This window comes from Passer domesticus, chromosome 1 (genome assembly GCF_036417665.1).
Source record: "Passer domesticus isolate bPasDom1 chromosome 1, bPasDom1.hap1, whole genome shotgun sequence".
Classification (NCBI taxonomy): domain Eukaryota; kingdom Metazoa; phylum Chordata; class Aves; order Passeriformes; family Passeridae; genus Passer; species Passer domesticus.
The window spans coordinates 109831017-109856205 of NC_087474.1; positions in this window are offsets into that span (position 1 = coordinate 109831017).

The following is a 25189-nucleotide window of genomic DNA, read 5'->3' on the forward strand; positions in this document are numbered from 1 at the left end:
GATAAAGTGTATTTGGAAAATGAATAAGCCAGGACATTTTCCTTAGCCATTTTATTTTGTGGCACTCTTAATGTGTGATTAGTATGGAACAGCCTGTTGCTGGCTCTGCCAACTTTATTTTGGGGTTGAAAAATACTGGATAGTGTCTGAGAGGGGCAGATGGCCCCTCAAACTTCCATTAGCCACAGTGGTTGGGTAAGGGGAGCTGGTGGGAGGGCACAAAGTGCAGTAATTACCAGGTAAGCCCTGCTGCTAGTAAGGAAAAATTGCTGATATGTGAAGGCTGTCCCCAGGGATACCTTTGGACAAGATAAGGATTCCGTTGTGGCTGAGGACAAAAGGAGTTCCTGTTCTCCTGAAACCTCTGGTATGTTCTGGCAGAGGAATTTCAAGTCCATCTCAACTCTATTTCAGCATTTCTTCCACTCTAATTGAAAGACAGACAAAAATGAGAGAAGACAGCAGTGCAGAAGCACAATCAAATTAAGTGTAATTTTAAAAGAAAGTCGGGTTGGAACCTTTTCAAAGTTTGGAATACATTATCATAAATATGTAGTTGTGTAAAAATTAGTGTTCCAGGATGTTCTGAAATAATTGCTAAAGCAATCATCCATGTATTACCTAAAGGCAGTATAGTGGCATTGTTAAATACGATGCCTCAAACACTCCTTTATTAATACTTTCATTTTCTCATTTTTAAAACACATTTTCCAAGTGTTCCTCATCCAAGAAAACATTTCCCATGACAGATAATTGATTTCAGATTTAAAAACAAACAGAAACCCCAATGGCAACATATCCACTGGAAAATCAGCCATCGTTAAGCCCCAGTGATCTCTATTATACTTGCAGATATTTTCAGTACTGTCCTCATGTCCTGGAAGAGGGATGTGAAACTCTGATACGGGAGATTTGAAATAACCTGAACCAGAATTTCCTGGCAATTACTGTACTGATGAAAAACTGTTTCAGTTTAGTCAACCATCCACTCAGGGAAAGAAAGGGCTGGGTGTAAAGCAATTCCACAAGTGTCTCCTAGTTGTCATCTGGACACTCTGAAACAGATGTGGCAGACATAAATCATGATTTTTAGAAATGAGGGGGGAAAACAAATCAACCAAACCAGCAAACCCATTCTTCTCCTGAAGTACACACGAACAAAGCCTACTGTTATAGGACATTTGTTCAGGATGAAATTCAGGCCCTCAAAGAAAGGACATGGCACAATCAAGGCTGTAGTGCTCAGAGACCAGAAAGGACTTGTGCTGCAAGGTAGTCCAAAGACTCAGTTTTGCCCCTTGGACTTGATTGCTTTTTCTTGGAAGTGGGAAGACACCAACAAGGAGTCCAGTGCTGCAGGGAAGTTATTCAAAGCAAACCTTGAAAAGCCCAGTTTCAAGGGTACCTAAGCACTTACAGATGCTGACTTAGGCCCTCTGACATTATGAGTTATTAGACACTTCATCCAGCCGGGTGTTTTGGAAAATCCAAGCAAACGTCTTAAGTACCTTCAAAAATCATATCTGAATGGAGACCATATTACTTTTGTGTTAATAATGTGACCAGCTCATTAAGGAGAACAACTTTTAACTGCTTTCACTCAACTGGACAAAAATTGTAATAAAATGAATGAAAGGGCTAATTGGATGAAAAAAAAAAATTAAAATTTCCTTATTTATTGGGTATATTGAAGGTCATTTTATTGAACAAATAAAATGTCTCTTAGGCACACTGTAAATTTTCAGTCAAGCTTCCTTTTGCATCCAAAGGCAATGAACTGGACCACACATCTCTTTACAGAGAGTAATATAAAAGATACAAAGCAACAAAAAAAATTTAATCTATTATTTTATTTATATTTCTTATTCAGTTTCAGCAACAAAACCACTCAGGGACAACATAGGGTCCAAACCACAAAATAGTATATAAAACATTCCCAAAAAACTTAAATAAAGTAATTTCCTAGCTTTTCATTTGTTTGTTTGTTTCCTATTAGCCATTTGTAAGTCCTACTAGCATTCCTCTGTGGAAATAGAAGAAGTGAAAAGAGAATGTTGTCTGAAGAAGCATTTTTATCGTGATGTCTTTCAGAAATGTTGACAGCAGACGTCTGGATTACTTTAATGTGAACATCCACCAAGAACTTTAAACTTTCCTAAACCAGTTGTAACAAACTGTGTTTGTAAAAGTCTTCCTATTGGTAAAATTAGGTCACAAAATACATTTTCGTTTGCACCTAGATGAGAAAAGAACCCAATCTCACTTGGAGAATTAAAGGAAGGGGGAAAAAATTGTGTTGTTCTTCCTCTAATGGCCTCTCATTAGAGATACCTGTACCTACATTAGAGATATCCATTACTATCCAGAAGATTAAGGATATCTGATATAATAACATCTTTGGAACAGGGGATGTGGTATTTTCTTCAAATAGCACTTTCATAAGCCAAGAGTATCCACACTTACCTGACTACATTATCTTAATGTCAGAGCCAAACCCACTGGTAGCCACTCTACTGTCTTCAGCAGACTTTGGAGGAGTTGCTAAAGGAACAACAGATCTGCTTGAGTCAAATTTATAACTTTCTTTACCTCCCTAGTAATACAATTGTGCACCTTTAGATGATTAACTGGAAAACTTGAGCTCTGGAAAACTCTTGGTGCTGCTTTTAAAGCTACAGGATGAAATGTTCCTGTGACAGGCGCTGCATGCAGGAGTTCTGCGCTCCTCGCTCCACCAACGCGTGCATACCCCTCATTTCTGGGACTGCCACCAGCTTCACTAGAGAGCTCCAAATGGAGATCTCTTAAACAAGACTGGTCCTTCAGCAGCCCCTCCTTGGAAGCACAACAAATTATGAATCCAACAGAGTGATAATTTTACTTAAAAATTATTTTATCCCATCAGACATGTAGATTGATAACGTACGCTCTTCTCTCCTGCAGCAGGGATTTCGGCTGACAGCCCCATCACAGAAGATTTCCTGTCATCGTAACACTTCTTGTTACTATGTAAAGAAGCCAGGGCTGCTAATGAAAACTACTGGTTTTTTGGTACCATTTTCAATCACAAGAAGATTTGTGAAGGGTTTTTGGAGATGTTGTGCTGATTCCTTGCCTCCGTACTACCTCCTGCATTCGTCTTTTTATTTTGTCTTTCATCTCTTTTCTGATGCCCCACATTCCATCATGCCACACTGCACTCATTAAATAAACCCCTAAATCTAGCTTTTGTCTAGCACTAATCCTTTTATTTCCTAAATCTTATTTAATCCAAAGGGCTTCCTTTCATCTCTTTAACTGTCAGTTGGATCACTACTGTTTCCTATCAACAGCTCCTGAAAATCTTGTATGGAGTTAAAAAGCTTTCAACTGTTTCTATGATTCTCATTCGATTCTGCTCTCCCCAACACCTGCTAAAGACCATATTGCTGCTGCTCATGCCCTCACCCTGACACAGCTCACAAGCAATAATCACATTAGAAAGGGTTTCCCCACTTTTTTTGGAAAACTCTCTACCCTAGTTTCAGCCCGTACATTGGCAAGACTTGGTTGAACATGCATTGTTTAATTCAGGGCAGAAGTTTTTAGGTAGAAGTGATCAAGGAGAGGGTTACAAGGAAAGCTTTCCCTGGCACTACAAGGAAGGGTTCTCAGTTGGTTTTTCATGCATTAAATCACTGTCCCTATGAAAACATGTTGCTATTTCTGCCTTGTGCTCCTGTTTCTCTTTTTGATCCCTCAGTGGCCAGTGGAGCAAAACTGGTGGAAGAAGCAGCTTTCAGAAGTCTCTCCCTGTAAGGAGCACCCATTTGCTAACACTTATCAGGTATCTGCAGCAATCTTGCCTTCCCACTGTAAGATACTTCAGAGTGAGTTCTGCAGGTGAGAAGTTGAGTAGAAGTGACAGTGAGAGGACACCCCAGTTCCCACACTGCCCATTTGCAGACATGCATGCCAGCTCTTTGTTCCCAGCCTCCAGCTGCCCAGAGCAGCTCCTTACACTGCCCTGTTCTGCAGCTCTCAGAGAGGCTGTACAAACACCTGACAAACTTTCTGCTCCTTGCAACCTCCCATGGTGCATGTGACAGCAGTGGAAGCCAAAGCCCAGAGCTGGTAAGCATACAAATACTATTTCCTCCAAAAGGAGGCAGAGCTGCTATTGCTACGCCATGGTGGGAGGGGAATCCTTACCACACCACCTATCCTTCCTCCAGATACCCTCTCACCTCCTTTCAAAAGTTCTTGTTGATTTTAGAGGCTCTATGCAGTGTTGAATGTCTGAAAAACAGGTACAGAACAGGACCACACAATCCCTCCCAGCAGTATCTTATTCTGGTGGCACTGGTGGAAAGACACCGTTGCTATTGGTATGAAGTTGAAGGGGAGGGTGAAAGACAGGGCATAGAGTCCAGAGATGACCAGTCATTTTTACAGCCTACTAGACAAATAGCACAGAACATCAGATTTAGCAGATCAGATTTAATACAAAATGTGTGAGGTTTATTTCCATTTTTCCCCCTCAGACAGCAGCAAGCCTGACTATGAACACGTGAATGACGCCAGGATCAGTGCACCGAGTCATGAGAGCCTTTATTTCTCTACTGATAGACACCACACACAGAGGAAAAGACCATTCAGAGCCACCACTGATCAGCAGGAACACGATCTCTGAAACCCTACTGAGCTCAGGCATGGGATTTCATGCTGAATGCTGCCATGTGGGCCGCTGTACGTAACCAGTTAAACTGGCTAGATGGCTGCTGCAGTCCACAGCTGCTCTGGTTTACACTCAGCAGCAAGTTGTTATTTGCTTCCTTTTACACAACTCAAGACTGATCTCTCTGCAGACATGCAGTAGCATGCCTGCTACCTTTGCACTGCCATACTCATGTCTCAGGGTGGGTCCAAGCAAGTTTAGTCAAACTCTAGAGGCTTTTTTTCTTGTGCTAAAATGTTGTCTAAGAAGGCAATGGCAGGATGAATGGGACTGAAACGAGCATGGGAACGCAGTAACTGTAAATTTGTCCTCACTCGTCTCCTTCATATAATGCTTATTCAAAATCTTCTAATGTTTTTAATTAGATTTTGCTCATTGTGAGTTCTGTATTTTACTCATGTAATAGTACTCTAATGAAGTTAACTAAGAGCTACAAAATTCAGAGCTCGATTTTTAAAAAATCTTTCAAAACCACAAATGTCTTGTACTGATGGTTGAACAACCTGCCTCAGGATCCAGAATCCAACTTTTCCTCCAACTCAGGTATCAAATACTCCTACCCAAGAGGTCATCCACCACCCTTGCAACCCCCTTCTTCAGCGTGGGTGTGATAACAGAACCCAACTCAGCCAACCCTCCCAGGGGCAATTTTCCATCATGGTTCTGGAAATTGCAGTGAGCTGGGAGTGACCGCAGTAACAACTGGGAAAAGACATCAACTGCACAGATCTGAACTGGGTTGTGCCAGTTCCCCTCTATGCTGATCTCAGGTCTGGGTGACCAGGGCCTGGCTGTCTCATTTACTTGCTCCTGACAGATGCAGAAAAGCAGAGGAAGAAGTTTCAGGTCTCACCAGTCATTTATAATGCTGCTTCATCATCACCCATCAAAAGCTATGCGATTTCAACTACCGAATAAAACAATTTGCTAAGTAAAGGGGAGTTCTCTCAGAAACATCTTTTTTTTTTCCCTGTGATATCTGTGAAAGCAAATGTCAAAGGAAGAAGTAACCAGTGCAGCCAAAATCTCAAATTAATGCCACTAGTTTAAAAACAAACTGCTATTTTATAGCCATTCAAAGTAAAGGATGTGGGGTGAGTGTAATTTGAGTGCAACAGCTTAAAGCTGAAGAACAAACAGTCCTGCTGCCCTTTGAGCCTGATGGAAGAGGTCTGCATAAATGCTACTGTGAAAGAAGGGCCACAACTGATCTGGGGGTTATGGAGGCGTGTGTTGCTACGAGACAGTCTTGGACTAAAAACCAGTAACATTTGCACATATTTTGCAGCTTGACAGAATGTTGAGAACTATAGACATTGTAAAGGAATTTTAGAATTCCTAGCTCCTTTATCATCTCAAAATTTGCCACTTCAACCTGAAGGGACATAAAAGAATAGAACTGTGTTAATCCTGTGAACTCTCTAATAACACGGCACTTCCAGCAATGAGAGGGCAGCAGTGTAGTCCCTCAATTCTTCAAAGCTACCTGAAAACCAGTTTAAAGTCAAGAGACCTGCCATGGTGTGAATCTTGTAGGCTGCATTCAGCCACATCCATCTCACGTGCACACGAAACTTGCCAATGTACCTGCAAAGTTCCTCACACGAAGAAGCAGCGGTCATTTCCCCACACTTAACAAAATGCCAAGTGAGCAGAAGTGCCAGCAGTAGGAAGTGTAACTGGCAAAGCCATTTGTCACCAGGGTGATTTTAATAGGGGCTGTGGTAGTATTTTTAAAAAAACATAGAGGAAGCAAACATTGGACATAAGGCTCAAAATCTGCCTACAACTTTCTAAAGTGTCATGCAATTGCCTAAATGCTTAGCTAAGGTTTCTCTGGCAGGGTTGCTATTTCTGCCATGGCTTTGGTTCCAAAAACACACAGGCAAAAGCAGGACCTAGGCATATTCCACAAACAATGGCAAGTTGGAGAGAAATGTAAAAGAAAATCCCCCAGATTCTCATTTTTCGTCTGGCTTCACTTTAGAGTCTTTCATAAGCTGAGGTCATCCTTCTCTAGGAATTATATGACTTGCCCTTTACCCAAGTAGTTTACAAATAGTAAACATGTTTTATAAGAGAAAGCTGGAAGGGAAGCAAAATAATCACAGTTGGGTCTTGAACTTATTTTTCATTTTTGATGAAAAATTCAACATTATTTTCCCAACTCCTTTTTTCTAAATGAAGAAAAATGTTTCAGAGAGCCAAGTCGAAGCTACTCAAGAAGCTATTCACCAGTGTGCCCTGGGAATCTGTTTTGAGGGTTTAGGAGTACATAAGTACTGCTCAGTTTAAAAGAAACATATTTTAAAAACACAGGAGCAGACAACCCCATTGTATCCCAAGTCAAGAGAGCAGGGAAGAGGACCAGCTTAGCTGAACAGGAAACTCTACTAGGATGAAGAAGCAAATGTAGGTTTGCTGGAAGTGAGGTCAGGCTTCACAGGAAGTTCACAGGTGATCAATGGTTGCAAATATTTTGGATGTGAGCAATACCTGTTAATTACTGATTGTTGGTTTGGGGCTTTTTTAGGTCCTCATACCCATATTTAGAATTGTCTAAGCTGCTTCCCATGGAAAAACAAAGCAGCCTGAGAAAAACAGCATGTCATTAGAGCTCTCATCTGTCTCAACACTGTCTCCAACCTGGCCAACCACTTCTCTAAAAGACACCATGGGCAGTGCAAGTCAACTCTAGATGGTGATGTTTTGTGGTAAATACAACATTTACAAAAAAACAAGCTGTAAAAGTTTTCCATTGTAAATGCAACTTCTCTTGTAGAGTTCATAATTGCTATTGCTGTCACCTTCATCATCAAATTATCATTCAGCCAAGGAACTGTTGAGTAAAGTCATCAACTTGCTGTAGCTATAAAAGAAGAAAAGCGGGCTGGGTAAATAATAACACGACAATTGTTAAAAAACAGCCTTGTCACAGAGAAAATTAAATCCTTTCCACCACTCTCACTGCCAACTAAATGTTTTTGTTTATCTCTTCTTATCCTTTATACTATCCTGGATGTGGGGGATGACTGCATCTTTGGTGAGGCACTGAAGCAGCCTGATGGGCAGCTGCAGCAGTTTCCAGGGACTAGAAGACCATTTCAGAGATCCCTGAGAACAGACTGAATCACAGAACTGTCTGTTTGATCAGCTCTCTCTCCCCAAGCATCTGGATGGAGCCCCAGACAAGAGATGCTCAGAAAAGGAGTTGGCTGCTTGCCCTGCTGCAAATGAAGAATTTGAGCAGCACAGAGAGCACAGGGGAAGGGAGTGCATTATTTAAAGTGGAGGGAGAGATGCAGCCAAAAGATGCCCTAAATTTGAAGGAGCTTTATCAAAATACAGAATTAACAGATTTATTTGCAAAGGGAGGGAGGAAAGATCAGGATAAATTGACTGGATTTTGAAAGGTCATCCCCCCATCTACTGGCTAAATCTAGCCAAATCAAGACATAATTTCTTCTCTTGTGGTATAATTATTCACAGAATTTATGGTAAGAGAGTCAAGTCCAAATCAGCCCGAATTCCCTAACAGGATTATTCACGCTGTGCATTCATGGGTACACGGGGAGAACCAATGGCATTTTCAGGGTTCCTCTGATGTGCCTGCCAGCCTTTTAGATCAAATTTGCAGAGCTGCAAACAACACAAGGTAAAAACCAGTTGTGAACTGTTTCCAGTGACACAGGACATCGAGTTCTGATGTTATAATAAAACCTGGAGACACAGCAAGCAGGTATTAGGCTGACCAAGGCGTTCCTGCAGGGGATCAAGCACCGGATTAGCTGGAAGATGGAGGTAGGGGATCAGTGTTGTAGGGAGGCTGTTGATGCCGCAGGTTTTAGCTTTTATATTTTTCAGATTCTGTACTGCTTTAGTGTGTAGTTCTGAGCTTCATATTAAGGGGTAGTAAGCTCTCTTCACAGAGAAGGTAGACAAAATAATTCCTTCTCTAGCTGGGGATCAAGGACAAATGATCCAAATCTCAGGCCCAAGAGAATAAACAATGGTGGAATGAAGAGAGTAAAACAAGAAGGATGAGACTTCTTAACCTAAAGCTATAACTGGACCATTAACTCTAATACGCTAATGGACCAGAACTTATAAAAGTGAGAGATGCCGTAACCATTCGTTCATTTTTTGTGTCCATTTTGGGCTCATCTTGGGTGTAGCCCTGACTGGGCTCTGGTACTGCCCAAGATATATTCATTGAGGCCTTCTAATAAATACCAAATTTATTATTTAACTCTGTCTAGCCTCTGTTCTAAATCAGCCTCCACAAGGCATCACACCACGTGTTAGCATCCCCTGGAGCAGCCTGTTCACTCCCACCTCATGCAACTGATGTGCAGCCACATGAAATTGCAATGGCATTAAGTGTATGCCAAGGGTGGACACTGCCCTGACTGGCATGGGGAGGAACCCCTACACTGCCCCGGTCAGATGCCACGGTCATGAAAAGTGTCTGTGCTTCACCACATGTAGAGAAACAGAAATCTCTGCAGTCAGATGTTTTCCTTTCTCATGGAAGAAGTGGGTTGTAGCAACATGTCTCAGCTCTGAACTAGATCTTGTGGAGAAGCAGGATGACATAGTCAGCTGCACTCCCATCCCTTCCTCACAAAAGATAGCAAATTGCCTATTGTTCTTTATTTTCTTGCACATCATTTTGAAAAACCTTATAATTACTAATTTGGGTGTTTGCCAGAATGAAAGCACCCTAACATTCAGAAATGGCACTAGAATAATTCAGCACAGGCAAGCCTTTTTGCATTGAAAGTGAAATAAACTGAAATACTTGCATAAGCATGGCCATTGAAAATACTAAAGGCTCTTCTGAGCTCTGAGAAAGCCTGAAACATGCTGCTTCAGTACTAACAGAGTTTTGCTCTTGGTAATCACCCAGACTTGGAGTGGCCAAAAGGACTGGCCCAGACAGCTCATGCCCCCTTGCTCTCCCTTTCATGCACAGCCTCTTGTGTTTGCTGCCAAATACTGATAATTCCCTTACTGCAGACCACTGAGCATTTGGGAGCACAGGAGTAAAACAGTCAAGGCACCAGCTTTTTGTAACAACTCCAGTGCTGCAGGAGAAAAGCAGAAGCTCCTCCTGGAACAGGAGCTACATGCAAGTATAAGGTAAAATAAACTGACCCTTTGAGCTTTACAGAGCATGAGATGCAACTCATGCAACCACCCTCACCAAAGGGCAAGAGTGGAACTATGTGGAGTCTCCCTGTGACACAGACACAGCTTTAATGGGATACACCAGACATTTTCCATAATATGGTCTGCCAGGCCAAACTAACCCACCCCAAGGATCCAGCATCTGCAGCATTGCTGGCTCTGAGAACCTGTGAGTGATTATACAGACACTCCTTTTTTTCTGCTGAGCAAAACCTGGAATGGAGAGCCCAACACTGGATATGTTGGAAGTGGGTTATGCAGCACCAGGAGTACTGCTATGAAGAAAGGAGGTTTTATTCCCCCTGGAACCTGATTTTTGCCTAGCAGGCAAACAGGGCCAGATGCAAGGGGCTCAGCTATTCCCTTTTGTTGCTGTCACACACAGTAAGTCAGGGATACATGAGCACAACCCTGTCAGTACCTCAGCCAGCAGCAGGAGCACCAGCACTCCAGGTGCCCTCTCCTCCCTGCCATGCACGTACTGGAGGTAGGAAAGTTGTTCTTGGCAGAAATTCAGTGGGCATCTGTGCCTGCAAAGGTCTTCATTGCAGAAGAGGTGAGAGAGCTCCTGGGAGTCACTCAGGATTCTGGTAAACAGCAAACTTTTGCAACATGAGATTTAGCAGCACCTCAGAGAACTTAAAACAACTCCATTTCTAAATATTTGCTCCACCATTTAGTGAAGGTCCTACAGTAGTTGCATTCACAGAGAACAGGGCTGAAGTGGATCCAGCTCAGGTAGACACATTCCCACACGTGTCCCAATCCATCTGTGATTTTTGTTAGTGCCACTGCAGTCACAGGCAGCAGTGGAATAATTCCTGTCAGGTCATTTTATTGACACAGATGTCTTACATATTTTTGTCTCCACTGCAGGAGACAGCACTGGGTTAGGCTCTGCAATTGCACACCAACTGCAGCTGCTTGACAGAGCAGAGAAAACCCTACCTGTTAGAAAAAGTCAATTTTCAAGTTTGCAGTCAGCACGCGGTGCTTAAGGGATCTGTGTAAACCTCTGAAATCCAGTCCTTTTCCATTAATCCTTTATCTGAGAATCTTGGAAAAGCAGCACAAAAGAAAGAGACAGTCAAGGTCTCTTGCGGAAATCATGAGACCAAAGATCAGATTTCTAAACCAGCAAAATCTAGAAGACAATATCAGGCAGATAAATAAATACGTAAAATATTTCCCAGTATCTGAGTTTGACACTCTCATAAAACCACCATTTTCTTAGTCTCCTGGTTCCCCTCCTTCCCCTTGCACCAGAACTTGGATCCTCTGGCCACAGCCTGTCCAGACTCAGTTAAAAGATACCCCTTCATCCCTCCTCAGGTCTTTCAAGCTGAATGAAACTCACAGGTGTAGAACTCATGTAAATGGCATTAAAAAAATCAAAAGCTGTCCTGAATTCTAGCCAAGCAAACCAAGTATGTGTGGCTTTGCTTTAGAGAAGCCACAGAAAACATAGCCAGGAGGCTTTTCAGAAAAGGTTTTTCCAGAGAGTTTTTTACAATTTGAGTTTGCAGTTGGGAAGTCACAGCTACAAAAAGGACCTCAATCTCACAATCTCAGCATTTGTTTACAAAGTAAAATGGACAAATATTTTCCCCATCAGCATAAATGAATAGCATATGTGTCCTGCAAGAAGAGGGTGTGTTTGAGAACAGTGATTTTTATCTTCCACACATCTTTTCTCTTTGCCCTTACAAGAGAAACTTTCTTGACCTAGAATCTTCCAAAACTTTTATATTTTGAGCTCTGATGCATCCCTCCCCTTGCAGGATGTTCAGAGAAAGATTTCAGCACTGATACACGTGTACAGCTGCTACATTCATGGGCACACATGAGCCACCTCTACGCCTTTACTGCTTTAGACACTGGACATCAAACATTTGATGCTGTCTCCATCAACACCACAAAACTTCCTGACTTTCACCACCATGGAGCACTAGGACACTCAAAAAGATTCTGTGTGCAATTCCTGACCTGAAGCCCAGTGAACCCAACAGCCAGCCTCTGTGGGGCAGAGAAGGGATAGGACTTTGAAGGCAGCTGGGAAGGTTATAAAACTCAGTGGGGGAGATGACAAACAACCAGAAGACTTCCCCTCTGTGGAAAGGGAACTCGATGGGTCATCTCTGGCAGTTCCCATGGCAGCAGCACCACAGAGGGAAGAAGGGCAGTCCCTCTGGTAATTAGATTCAGGCTATTCACATCTTCAAGCAAAAACCTTGAATTTTATTTCATACATTGATAAGGCACACCAAAACTTCAGGAACTGAAGTCATGCAAAACTCCAAACAAACAGACTGAAGACACAGATGCTGCTGAAGATAGAAATGTGCTCAACTTTAAGATTAGATTCATTTTCGGGTGTCAGGGAATGTGGGAACAGCAACAAACAACCTACAATGTGTCCAAAGCTTTAAAAGAGTATTATTTCTAATATTGGTTTGGGTTTTTTTTTTTTTCAGAGAAACAATGCTTTTCTTAGCAAACTGCTTCTTGGTGAGTTTTTACAGGAGCGGAAGGAAAGCCACTGGACCACATCCCACCACCCTCTGTGATGGTGCAGAATGACAAGTATTGTGCCTGAAGGCCCAGGGTAAGGGAAGGCTTCATAATCTCTTCCCTCTATTGTAACTCACAGCATCAAAGAGCTCCTCACCAACTGCTGCTGATCCCACACGCTGCAAGAGCTCTTAGTGCAGCTGAGCACTGGTGACTCCTGGATCCCTTCCCAGAAAACTCTTGCTCTAGAAAAACAAGCTCTTCAGATTAAAGAGAAATATTTAGATAAACAGCAGGGCCCGAGATATAAAAAGCTGGCCTAGCCAAGAGGAGACTAGAGGTCCTATTTCAGGTACCAGAGCAGTCAGTGACATTGGCAAGAACAAAGGCTAGCATAGAAAGTCAAAACTTCCTTGCTGAGCTTGGATAACTTAAGTTTGCATAGATTTATAATTTCAATTGAATTTGTGCATGGATATGTATGTTTTAGAAGCAGACAGTGTTCAAACAAGCTACACTACTATAAGGTACTCTTGCTTTCTTTTCATATATCACATCACATTTCATTTTCATGGAACTGTAAAGAAAAAGATGCTACCATCTTTTTAGTATACGAGGTTTTTAAAGAGGACATAAAAACTTCAAAGCAGCAAAATGAAAACATTTCTAAGGTTTTGTTGAATTCAAATCAAATCAGCTTCAGCAGCTGGCAGTGGGATGTCTTTGTGCTGCCCTGTTAGGATGCAAAGTGAATGTCATTCTCTGCACTCATTTCCTTACAATCTGACAGCAAGATTTTCATACATATAAATGCAGCCTCCACAAGTCCTTCCATCCAGCTCTGAACCTCAGGATTATTTCCTGCTCTTTTTCAGGGAAACCAACTGCAAGTAGTGGACAGGCATATTCGTTCAGGCTGTATCCACTGCCCAATAGCTCACACTTGAGAGAAAAGTGGTGCCAATGGAAGCAAGCTGGAAGGGGAAGGGCAGTGGACCCATCAGAAGACCCACCAGAGCTGTCAGCAGGTGAGGGATCTACGAAAGAGCCAAGGAGTAATACTGAGGCTAATAATGAAATTAATTTTTTGCAAGATTTTCAAAGCATAGAGAAGAAGATGTCTGGACCTGTGGCAGAATGGAAAACAAATAATCATAGGACAAGGTTGATACAAAAAAAAATATTTTGCATCAACCTTGTCCTATTATTATGAAAAATTATCTTCACTTTGAAATGTCACCCTAGCCCCAATAAACAGATTTTCTTGTATGCATATGAGATATATTAAACAGTCATCCCAACATATTAATGGGAAAAGTGATGTCCTTGTTTACTGTATCACTGAAGAAATTTAAGCATCCTGGCATTTTGCAATTAAAAAATAATAATTATAATAATAATTTTGAGGTGAAAATTAAACCAACCAAAATCATGGTTTAATAATGAAGAAAAAAACAAAAATACATTCTGGCCAGGAGAACAAACAAATCTTTCAAGGGGAGTTGCTTCTCAGGTTATATATTCATGCATTAAGTATCATACAGTATCATTACACCAGGGATCCAAAAGCCAAATGTCATTAATTTCATGAGTTTGTGAAGCAGCTGATGGCTCTAGAACTACTCATATCTCTTTTTGCCATTATCTTTCTCTGCTCAGTTACTATTCTTTTTCTTTACTTGCGATGGAGTGCTTAAAAACCCCTAGCCAAAAAAATCTCCTAGCTATGAATAAAAGGAAGAATTTTCATAAGATATTAGCTCTCTCCTGCAGAAACATTATTTAAAGAAACCCAGAGCTAGGAGTTGTGGGAAGCATCCAGTCTTGAGCAGCTTTTTGTTGGGGCCCCACCAGAGACATCAGTCTCACAACTCAGGTCAGTGGCCTCTTCCCTTCCCTATCCCAGCATTACCCTCTCCAGCCAAGTCCAAGCCAGGCTGGATCTACAGTTCAAAAGACCAGCTGGCTGCCCAAAACACCAAATAACTTCAAAAATCCCCTCTGATGAAGGTCTTCCACCCAGCCAAAGAGTTTTTGCATCCCAGGAGGGCCCAACAGCCACCTCTGCCCTGCCCCACCCCTGTCCTGACATGGGTCCCCCTGCAAATCCCCGCACTGGTGCCTCCTCTCCCACTCTCCTCATTCAGGGAATCTGAGACGGGGGAGGTTTGAGTGTGGAACAATTGTTTATATCTTTGTGCAGGGAAAATCTGGGATTATTTATGGAAATTCAGACATTGCTAAATAACAGATGCTCTTCTGAGAAGGAAAACTTCTTTTGTTTTGGGGAGAGGGAGGGTTGAAGGGGATTCTTTTTAAGGCAGTTTGGAAAAGAGCTGAATGTTTTCTCTGGAATATAAAGGAACATCACTGAAATAAAACAAACATTTCTTGGGGTATGTATTTCATGCAATACCTAAAGATGCTGAACTTTGTGGCATCCGAGAAAAACAGGACACAAAACAAGCTCTCCTTCTTCATTGCCAAAGAATAAACAAAAATTAACTAAGTCTTCATAACAGTTTGGTCTGTACCCTGTAGAGAAAACTTGCTCCCTTTCATGCTATTGCTCTGCTAAGTGTGGCGGGGGAAAGGGATGCACACATAATAAGGAAAGAATTAAAACTACAGTGAAATCACAAACTACACATTAAAATCTTAAACAATAAAAATGCAGAGTTCAGCAGAACATGGGAACTCCAGCTAATTCTCCAGCTCAGCCATAGCAACTTGTCCCCTGCATGATCAGCACAGCTCTTCTCCAAGTTTGCTCTGTAAACATGTATTCCACAGATCTTATTTTGTTTTTTTGTTCACAGTGGAGGTTTCAGACAAATCTCTTCCTATTAGATACCACATTTCCCCCTGGTATGGTTAAGAAGACTTCATATTTTTCTGATTTTACTGTAAATGTACTCTTTCTTTTATATGATATTCCTAGAAACTGGCCCCCCTGAAAAGATTCTTTGAAATGTGCAATTTTCTAATTTTTAACTTCAACTTTTAACTTAAAATGTTGCCTTTTCCTGTAAATACTATGCATTAGAGCAAATAATTTCCTGCTGGAAATAATTCATACTTTTTTCCTAGAATTTAACAGTGCAGCAGCGTGAGTTGCCACTGCAGCAAACAACACACCCAGAACAAACATTAGTAATGAAATTAAGCTGAGCTGTGACACATTTTAAAGACATTCTAGATGACAAAATTTCAAGATTATCTTTTATCAAAAGGGATTCTAGACATACGGGGTAACCTTGGAATTAACTGTAAGATTCTCAGGCAGCCAGCACAGCACCTCAGTGCTCCCATCCCTCCCATTGATCCAAGGGTACAAATCAGGTGACAGTAAGAACCAAACCATGCCAGACACCGGCTTCCCTAGAAAGGTTCAGCACCAGGGAATCAGCTTCAGGACTTGATGGTATGATCTGCACAGGAAAACACAGGAAAAATAAGAATTTAAAAGAATCAGAAATAAAGAGGAAAAGCCCACACAATCAATGCCCTTTTCAGACCCAAAAGAGCCCCAACCAATAGGACTGCTATGCAGATCTCCTAACACAAGACATCAGCAGCCTCTGCCTAAACCAGCCCTGTAGTGGAGTTTGGTTTGGGTTTTGCTTTTTTTTTTTCCTACAAATCATGATGCTCATCTTACACCCTATTTAATCTTGTACCACAATCATTGTGTCATTGCCACTCATTCTAGCAGTGCAGACACAACCCAGGGACAAGAGGCTCAATTACTCAGACTTTGTTGCAGTGACTATAAAAGAAACACAATAGGGGAGAATTCTGCCCGGCATTGCCATCTGTAAAAGTCCCTGGGCTGCTTTTAATACAAAACATGGATTCAGGAGATTTCTCAGCTGTGTTTCTCAATGTTTCCACAATGGGTGCCATGTAAAGGTACAGGCCTTCATCTGGTAGAGGTGATGTCTTTGCAAGGTAAAGAATTGGGAAACAGCACATAGCTATGTCTGTCAAAAAGTGACAGACAGAAACAACAGCTTAGACTCTCCCATTCATTCTAAAGAGGCTGAAGCATGAATGCCTCTAAATTTAAACTTTGTCAGAATCCAAAATTTCTGTACTTAAGCTAGAAGATAGCAAGCATTAGGTAAAACAACAAAACACACCAAAGCTACTCAAACCACACTGAGACGGTCCAAGAGCTGTTTTCAAGAAAGATTCACATTACAGTGGATAGTAAATACACATCATGGGATTTATAGTTGCTCTGTCTCTTATGTTCATCCTGGTTCACCACCTTGCCTAGAAACCTCAGTACAATGAGGGTTCTTAAAATATCTGCTGGTTATTGGAAAAGAAATGGTACCAGCTCTTGTAGGCATATTGGTTTCAGCTACCATGTACTGTCCTAGTCACGGAAATGGTTCACTGACTGTAGTAAACATGTCCTGATTACTGACACAAAAATATTCTTAAATTAAAATACAATAGGTGTATTAAGAAATCTCTCCTCATAGAAACAAATGAGGAGCACCAAATCCTGCCAGCTCTTACATATGCACTTCATTGTAAACTCATCAATAATCCCAAATTAAACTCAAGCAGAAGTGTTGAAAGGATGGGGCCATCAGAGAGTCATCCTGCTAGCACTGACAACCTAAGTAGTGTGCTAGCTTCAACTAGGCTACTCAGAGTTGTAAGATGTACCTCAGGCACAAGGCAACTGCAGCACCAGACCCCATCTGGGGGATACTGGATGCTGACACCCTCACAGCTAACATATGTGCCCCAAGTGTTGTCCTTGGCACTTCCTCAGCAAGCATGCAAGTTCACTCATAACTTCAAGATTTCAAATTATCTTGATTCTATTAAGGCAAACCACAGACTCAGTTTCTACACCAGACATGTTTTAGTGCACAAGTATTGCATATACAGTACTCTCCAACTCATGAGTGATAGGACCTTACTTTAAAGTAAGTGTTTTCCATGTAAACACAGAGTGTTAGAACAAATCACCACTTTTAATACAGATTATTTTAATAAAGAACAAGCTAAAACATATTGAGTTTAATAGAAGATAAAATGTATTGACTGTAATAGCATGATAGTACCTTAAATGCAGAACAATGAATAGTTTCTGTCTCTGGAGGGTAATTGGTGTAGAGGAGAGCAGAGGTAACTAGAAACCAATAACACTTTACAACAGGAGGAGGAAATGGTTACATTCATTGAATTTCAGAATGAGACACCATATTTTGATTGAGACATATAACAAAAAATCAATTGGATTGATCAGAAAAATATTTGGTTTTAAGATTAAATATAATTTCCCTTTTGCTATAAACCTGTTACTTATACACCGTCCAGAAAGTGGGAAACTCTTAATTGTGCTGAGCTTAAAAATAAGCATTAAAAAATTAAGAGGAGTCATTTTAAGATGTTTTTGCTTTTAAACTGAGTATGAAGCAATAGCAGACTAGTTTCATATTCCAAAAGTATTTCATTTATTGCTTCTCTTCCCTTAAGTCCACTTAAATATTCAAGTATTTGTATGAAGGGTACTGTTTTTATTTAGTACACTGCCATGTGGCTGGGGACATGTGTATCTACTTAGTCCAAAATGACATTTTGTATTGTTATGGGATGAGAAAAACCAAATAGACACCCCTTAGATCTTCATCCCTTACTGTAAGAAAAAAATCCCATAAGAGCCATCAAAGCACAATGCAGACTTAAAATAGCAAATTACTAATCAAAACTACCCAACACATTCATCTTCAAAATAATCACTGAATGCAGAGCCTGCCTCTCCCTGCAGAGACAGAGGATCGAGGGTTGATGATGATGGAAGGCTTGGGAATATGAATCAAGTGCAAATTTGTCAAGGAAGCAAGCGAGGGTAGAGGCTGCCCAGTCACAGAGCCAAGTTCTTCTTTCTCTGTCCAACTGCTTGCATGAGAATATTTCCAAGGAAACTCTACCTATAGAATTAGGATTATGAGAAGAAGCATGTGTAGTATTGCATAAAAAGGTGGGGGTTTTAGTTAATAGGAACATAACACAGCTTAAATTAATCTTCATCCACAAGAGGTCCATCCCATGGGAAATGTCATTACACTTGTTAGCCACATTTTTCAAGGCATTCTTTGAACAGGATGAGATTTTCAAGAACATTTTTGACTCAGCTGATCACACTGCTACACTGGAAAATCACTTGTGATTCCTTACATACTGACAGTTCCATTCATATTAGGAAAAAAAGGATTTCCAACATTTTCATGAGTGTGTCAGAGAATAAGAACAGACAGATATCCAAGGATCCCAACAGCAGATTTTAAATAAACACTCCCAGTCCACCTTCCATGTGACTGATAGTGAATTTTCCTCTCCTTTTAACCAATGTTGCCACAGAAGCATTATTATACAAAAGTGACAACTGTGCATCCCACTGAAGAACAAAATTAGCAGGAAAATGCATCTCCAGCCACAGGAAAAGAGTGTTATTTCCTAGACCAAAGAGGCCAGGTTTGTAAGAAGAGAACCAAAACACAGAATAAATGTAGCAGAGTAGGCAGGCAGAAGCAAATGGCAGCACACAAATCTGTGATGCAACATGGACCCCATGGCAGAGATTCCCTTCAAGGACCATCAGCCTCTCACTGAGGAACCTGGTCATTATTATGCACCCAAGGTAATGGAAGAGCTGCAGACTGACAGATTTGTTCCTCTTGCTAGACATGACTGGTAAAGGATGCTTGAAGGGTGAGGAAATGCAGAAAATGGAGGCTGCCTCTTTGGGAGAGCTAAGATGGGTGCCTAATTCTTTTTTTGAACTGTGGAAGAGCTAAGCACATGGCAGGACAAGCAGATCACTGCTAAGTCACAAGGAGCCTTGTGGCCTTGGAGCACATGCTTGCTGTGGGGAGGTCATTCAGTGATTCTCACAAGCAAGAAGGTCAGAGTGAAGAGCAAGGGGGCAGTAGCAGATTTCAAAAGAATAATGTGAAAGCAAAGCAGTTTTTCCCCTAAAACAGTGCTGCAATAACAATCAACCCACCCATTTTACAGACAAATAAGCACCCTTCACTCATATTTGCCAGACACATTTGTCTTCTCTGTGTCTCCCAGCCCTACCTACATATGTCTAAGTCAGCTAAATCAGCTTTAAGCTTCTCTTTGTATCACATCTCAAGACCAATATATGCCTGTTCTGAAGAAATAATAATCCCCTCCAAGAGCCACCTATCCTGTGACCTCTCATGGTTTGCTAAGGCTCCCAATTTACTTTCCATCTTACTAAAACCTAGTAGAACACACAAACTCATCCCTCCCTTTAGCCCAAGGACTCCCTCTCCAATCCCAAACATCTGGTTTTAAAGCATTTTGGCTTCTACTTTGTACTAAACTTAACAGGTTTGGTAAAGCCCTATAAGTACTATTAAAACCACCCCTACCAGCTTGCTTGAATTTCTCTTTTAGAGCCTTTAACTTGAGACTTTGGTTTTTCTCTTAAGTTAGCTGTTAGTTTCATACACTTTTGTCTAGAAGCCACTTTTCCTGAATGCTAAATCTCCACTCTGCTTCTACCTGCTTCCCTAACCCCCAGCTCAGAACATCACTAATCCTTTCCCACTAGCATCCAGGTTTTAGGACCTTGCAATGAGACTAACCTACCTTGCAAGTAGTAGCTCCAGCTTGGACGTAACTCAGCTAACCAACAGTGTGTTTGACACATTTCCAGCTCAAGGAGACGGAGAAAAGAGACAGTGTCCCCACCCAAACCCAGCCAAGTCCTTGCCAAACCTGCTATGAGGCAGGGTGCTATAAGAGCATGCTGGACCTTTCTCCCACTGTGGAGCCCAATAGCCCAAGGCACCACTGGAATTCCACCTGATGGCAATAGTTACTTCCAGCATGTTCCTCCAGATGTGCCTGCTCCATGTGAAGATTGTGTCAGCCCTATGAAAATAAAACTGCTGACACCAGTAAAGAAGGGGTTGTGGTCTTTTTTACCACAGAGAAAAGAGCCTTAGAAAGTCTTGGTAGACATGTCACTACAAATGAAGGTGAAGGGGGATCAAAGGATTTACTGAATGAATCTGTCATGAGATGTAAAGAAGACAGAACAACAGGAAGCAAATAATTCACAGAAGTGCTGGCAGGGCCTGCAATGGCCCTCGGCACAGAAATCACCCAGGAATGAAAAAAGATTTTTATGGGGCTAAAAGAGAAATAATGTGTATTAGTGCATGGGTGGCAAACAGAAAGATGGAAAGGCTCATTCTTCTACTAACCAGCTTTGTGAAATTGGTCTACCACTATCTGGCAACTCACTGTTGGGTCTGGCTGATTGCTACAGCCAAGGTTCCTCCAGAGTTTATAGTGAGGCTGCTGTAAACAAATGCTTTTCTTCTAAAACACATATAAACAAGCCATCCACTAACACTCTCTTGCTCCCAAAAACTGTACACTGTGAAATGGCATGTGAGCTCTGAAAAGTTACTCATATTCAAAAGCACGCAGTGTTGTTCTGTCTATCCCTTTTCAACTTCATTTTGTGACCTGAAGTCAGTTTTGCCTGTGCCAGGACAAGTTAGAGCTGACTCAAGCCCAGAAACTTTTGTTTGCACACAGGACAATGGCAAGTCTCACCACAGTCATGTAGCTGTTCTACATCATTTATTGATTCTGTTAATAAATGTTGATTTGTAGCCACATGCTCATCAGACAGCAGCTATATGAGCAATTATGCTTGCTGACTTAAAATAAAGAATATTAATACAGCACTGTTTCTCTAAATGCATATCTAATTGAGACAGAATAGAAAGAGAAAATTCCTTTGTATGTTAAGGTCAAAGCAAGATTATGCTGGTTTTTGCAATATCCACATATCTGAAGAAGGAACAATTTTTTTTCGTGACTGTTGATAATAAATGTTGAGCTAGTCAGAAATCCCTCACTAAAAGGCAAATATTAGAGGTTTCTTCAGTCAGCTCTCTTGTTTAACATATCAATCAGCAATGAAAGTTTTGTGAGCCCTCAAATACTACTTGCAGTTTCTGGGGAACCAGGAATGGTATTCCCTGGGTCTTTCTTCAGATGATCAAATAGGCAAGAACAACGTCCTGGTCTGTAAGTAAACCACAAGCACTCTATGTCACATGCAAATCAGTCAGAAGATGCCACACAACTGTTACAACTTTCAGCATCAAAATGCATTTGTGCAAAAAAAGCACATACCATGTGTTTCAAGACTATACTCTTTCTGTGAACTCCAACAACTTTCAAGCCAGACTTGGAGACATATTGAACTAAACTAGCTGTCTTCCTAAGACACCCATTTAATTCCAGCAATAGAAACAAGGGTACAGTAATAGAGGGCTATATTAAGAGCTAGTCATGATTTATAAAACAGGAAAACCACAATGACTGAGAAAACAGTCCCAAAAGGGACCTCGGGAGATAATCAGGTTCACTTTCTGTCCCCAAAACCCTCTCACTGCCATTCCTCACTCATGTTTGCCTGAGTGTTCTTGCTCCAGACTTTAGCCTAGAGCTCCCTAGCCAAATACCTCTAGTACTCCACTGTCCTTTCTGCAAGAAGTTTTTTCTAGTATCTGCCCTGCACCTTTTTGCTGCAGTTTTAAAACCTTTGAAGATCACCCTTATTCACCAGAGATCTGGAGAGTTACTCCTTTTTTCTTTTGCACTAGTCAATTAACATTTGGAAACTGTAATCCCAACTCCCCTCAGTCTCCACTTCCTTAAGCTAAGTAATCCCAATATTTGAACTTTTTTTTTGGGGGGGGGGGTTCCTATATTATAGTATTTCTCTTAGTTCAGCCATTATAAATTTTTTTTTTCTTATAATTTTCTGCACCCCAGTAAATTTTGTTTAGTTGAAGTGCCCCAAGCCAGACACTGTACTCCAGCTGCATCCTACCCATTTTGAAACAGATCAGAAACTTTCTTCACACATCTTGCAGGCAAAATCCAGTTTACAAATCAAAGTACATCCTTTTTTTGAAGAACATGGCAATCACAACTTTCTATTCAAATCGTGACACAAAACAATCCTTAGATACTTTTCAGCAAGAGCTGTTGTTTTTTTTCCTGTTTGTCTAGCTCTTGCTTAACCATACTACCCGAGATTTATAATAGCAAATACTACTGTACTGAACTTGAAACTAATGAATTCAATCCCATTTCCTCAGGCCATTTCTCTGAACCCATTCTCCAAGCATCCCCTTGGTTAACCCAATCCTTTAACTCCTTTGCTTTCCTTCCTCCAATCACCACTACAGTTCCACAAACTTACTAATTCAAAAGTAATGGCAGAGATCTCTCAGGCACAAATCACAGCTATTACAGAGTTTTTGACTACAAAAGGAAGAATTTAAACAAAAAATCAAATGAAGAAAAATTAATGAGAAGGAAGAAAAGAAGCTTATTGATAGCTGGCCAGTTTGACCAACCCACACTCCTGACATATGTCTGATAACTGATTATGACATGCAAGGTAGGAAAAGAAGATATTAAATACTCAATAGTAAGTGCCATTTACAGAGACAACAAAGGTGGAAAATCTATCCATCTTCAGGAAGAATAAGAAAAATCCTATCTCTAGATTAACAATGTAGAAAAGCTATTTTTTTTTTCCTAAATGTCTTGCATATTCTAATCCTGAAGCAGCAAAAAAATCAGAACATTTGACCCCATAATCTGCTGTCAGTATGACCACTCAAGCATGGAGGAGACCCAGTCAGCTGATAAAGACAAAGATATTCATGATTTTATCCCTGAGACAAGTGTTCTAGCACATAGCTGCACATGGAAATACAGCAGAATTAAATTAACCTGTTGAATTATCTGGACCATGTCAAAGACAGATATGGAAGCCTTAAGAGGACCGTTTTGTTTTTAAGCATAGCTCAGCTACCATCAGTGCTGTTGCTCTCAGCCATGTCAGAAAAAGTTGAGACAATTACTGCGCAAAAGCTGCAATCCCATGACTTTGAATAGCGTCTTTCTCAAACATGGTCACTTGACAGGAGGTTTCTGCACAAGTCAGGGAATGCCCAAAGCTAAAAGCAAAAGTCAGGCCCTGTCAGCAGTTTTAAACTAGAATAATGATACATGAACTCACTTTTTGGTTCCTCCTTGTGTGGATTCAAGGTCCTCTTGAAACTCTTGCCAGTGCTGGGGATTTCAGACAGCTTTGCCTATGCTGCCAGTGCTTACACTCTGGTCTCTTGCTAAGTGTTAAAGTTAACATTTCTCTCTCCTCCACCTGTTTAAGACCTGTAAAAGCTTTCTGATTACTACTGCCTTTCCCAATTTGGTTGAAAGAGGCTAATGGGTTCAAAAGGAGTGGGAATATTAAAGGAATGTACTAGAGGACACACAGATCTCCTGGCTACACAGATAACAGTCCCTCAGGGTTGATGAGTGCTTTCTGAGCTGTGTCACACTCAACTTCATTGATGTCAGCAGGAAGTCTGCTGAAGAATATCATCTCCCAGGCTCCACAAACAATGTCTTCCTATTCACTCTTTATTTTGTTTATCATATAAGTTTTGCACAGAACTAGAGAGTTGTTAGGTCTCAATTTAATATGTCTGCATATGGAGTTTTATAGGAATACTAAATCTTGTGAGCCTCTTTAAGTCCCCTCCTAAGAAAGAATTCACTTGTCCATTTGTGGTTTCTGCACTGGAGCACGGTCATTCTGCTTTGAGATTCTGTGGTTATTTGCCGTCTAATTCAAACAAGGCATACTAAGTCTATCATTTTGGCAAATACCAGACAGAAAACTTTGTCTATAAGGAAAGAGAAATATTGATTTTTATAATTAAAAGCCATTGAACTGCATGTCTTTAGCCACAGTTTTAAAATACACTTTGGAGAAAACACAGACATTAAAGGCATAGAAGAAAGAGGAAAACTGGGGGTATAAAGTAAGATGAGTTTACCAAGAGTTGAACTTTTCAAAATAATAGGTTTTAAGACAAGATAAATGAACCAGTTTTCCTATATCTGGACTTCATTAAAGTTCTTTCTACAGTGTCATATGGGAAAAGACTATGATGTAGAAAATGGGAATTGAATTCTACAATTGTAAGATGGCAACAAAGTAACGACAGAGAAGGATGTGCTGACAATAAAACAATTGGTCTGAGGGGGAGGTTTCTTTGCAGTTCTTCAAGAAACTATATATATTTTTGCTCATGCCCTTGACTTAAAAACCATAATCAGATTCAAGAGAACAGAGTGTCACAGAGCAGGTTACCTACAAGCTGACTTGTGCACCACCTGCAATGTACATATTTCAGTAGGTAACCTGTGCCCTGACATGCTGCAGGAAGCTGCCACTGCCAGAAAGGGCAGATCCACTGGATAACCACCCCTGAAGGTGGTGGCACTGTTTTGGGAGGTTGGGGCACAAGAGGAAGGAATTTCTTAGTTTTTCTCTGTTTGGACATTGAGAAGAACCAGATGACCTTGAGGCATGGAGCTCTGGAAATCAGTCAGCATTCAGCAGTGCCAAGCATAAGGTCAGAGAGCTAAAAATCTCCAAGATTTTTTTTGTCATAGTCTGGGATTTCACTAGTTTGATGAGGAGCAGAAAAAACAATGAGTCAATCAGTAACAGGAAGAGCAAGAACCACACCTATGATGTCACTGTAAAAGAAAAATGTGGTCCTGATATATATGGAGACAAAATTATTTTCCTATTCAGCAGAAATAGATTTCATTATGAAACACTTTAATGAAACCACCTCTGTAATATCATAC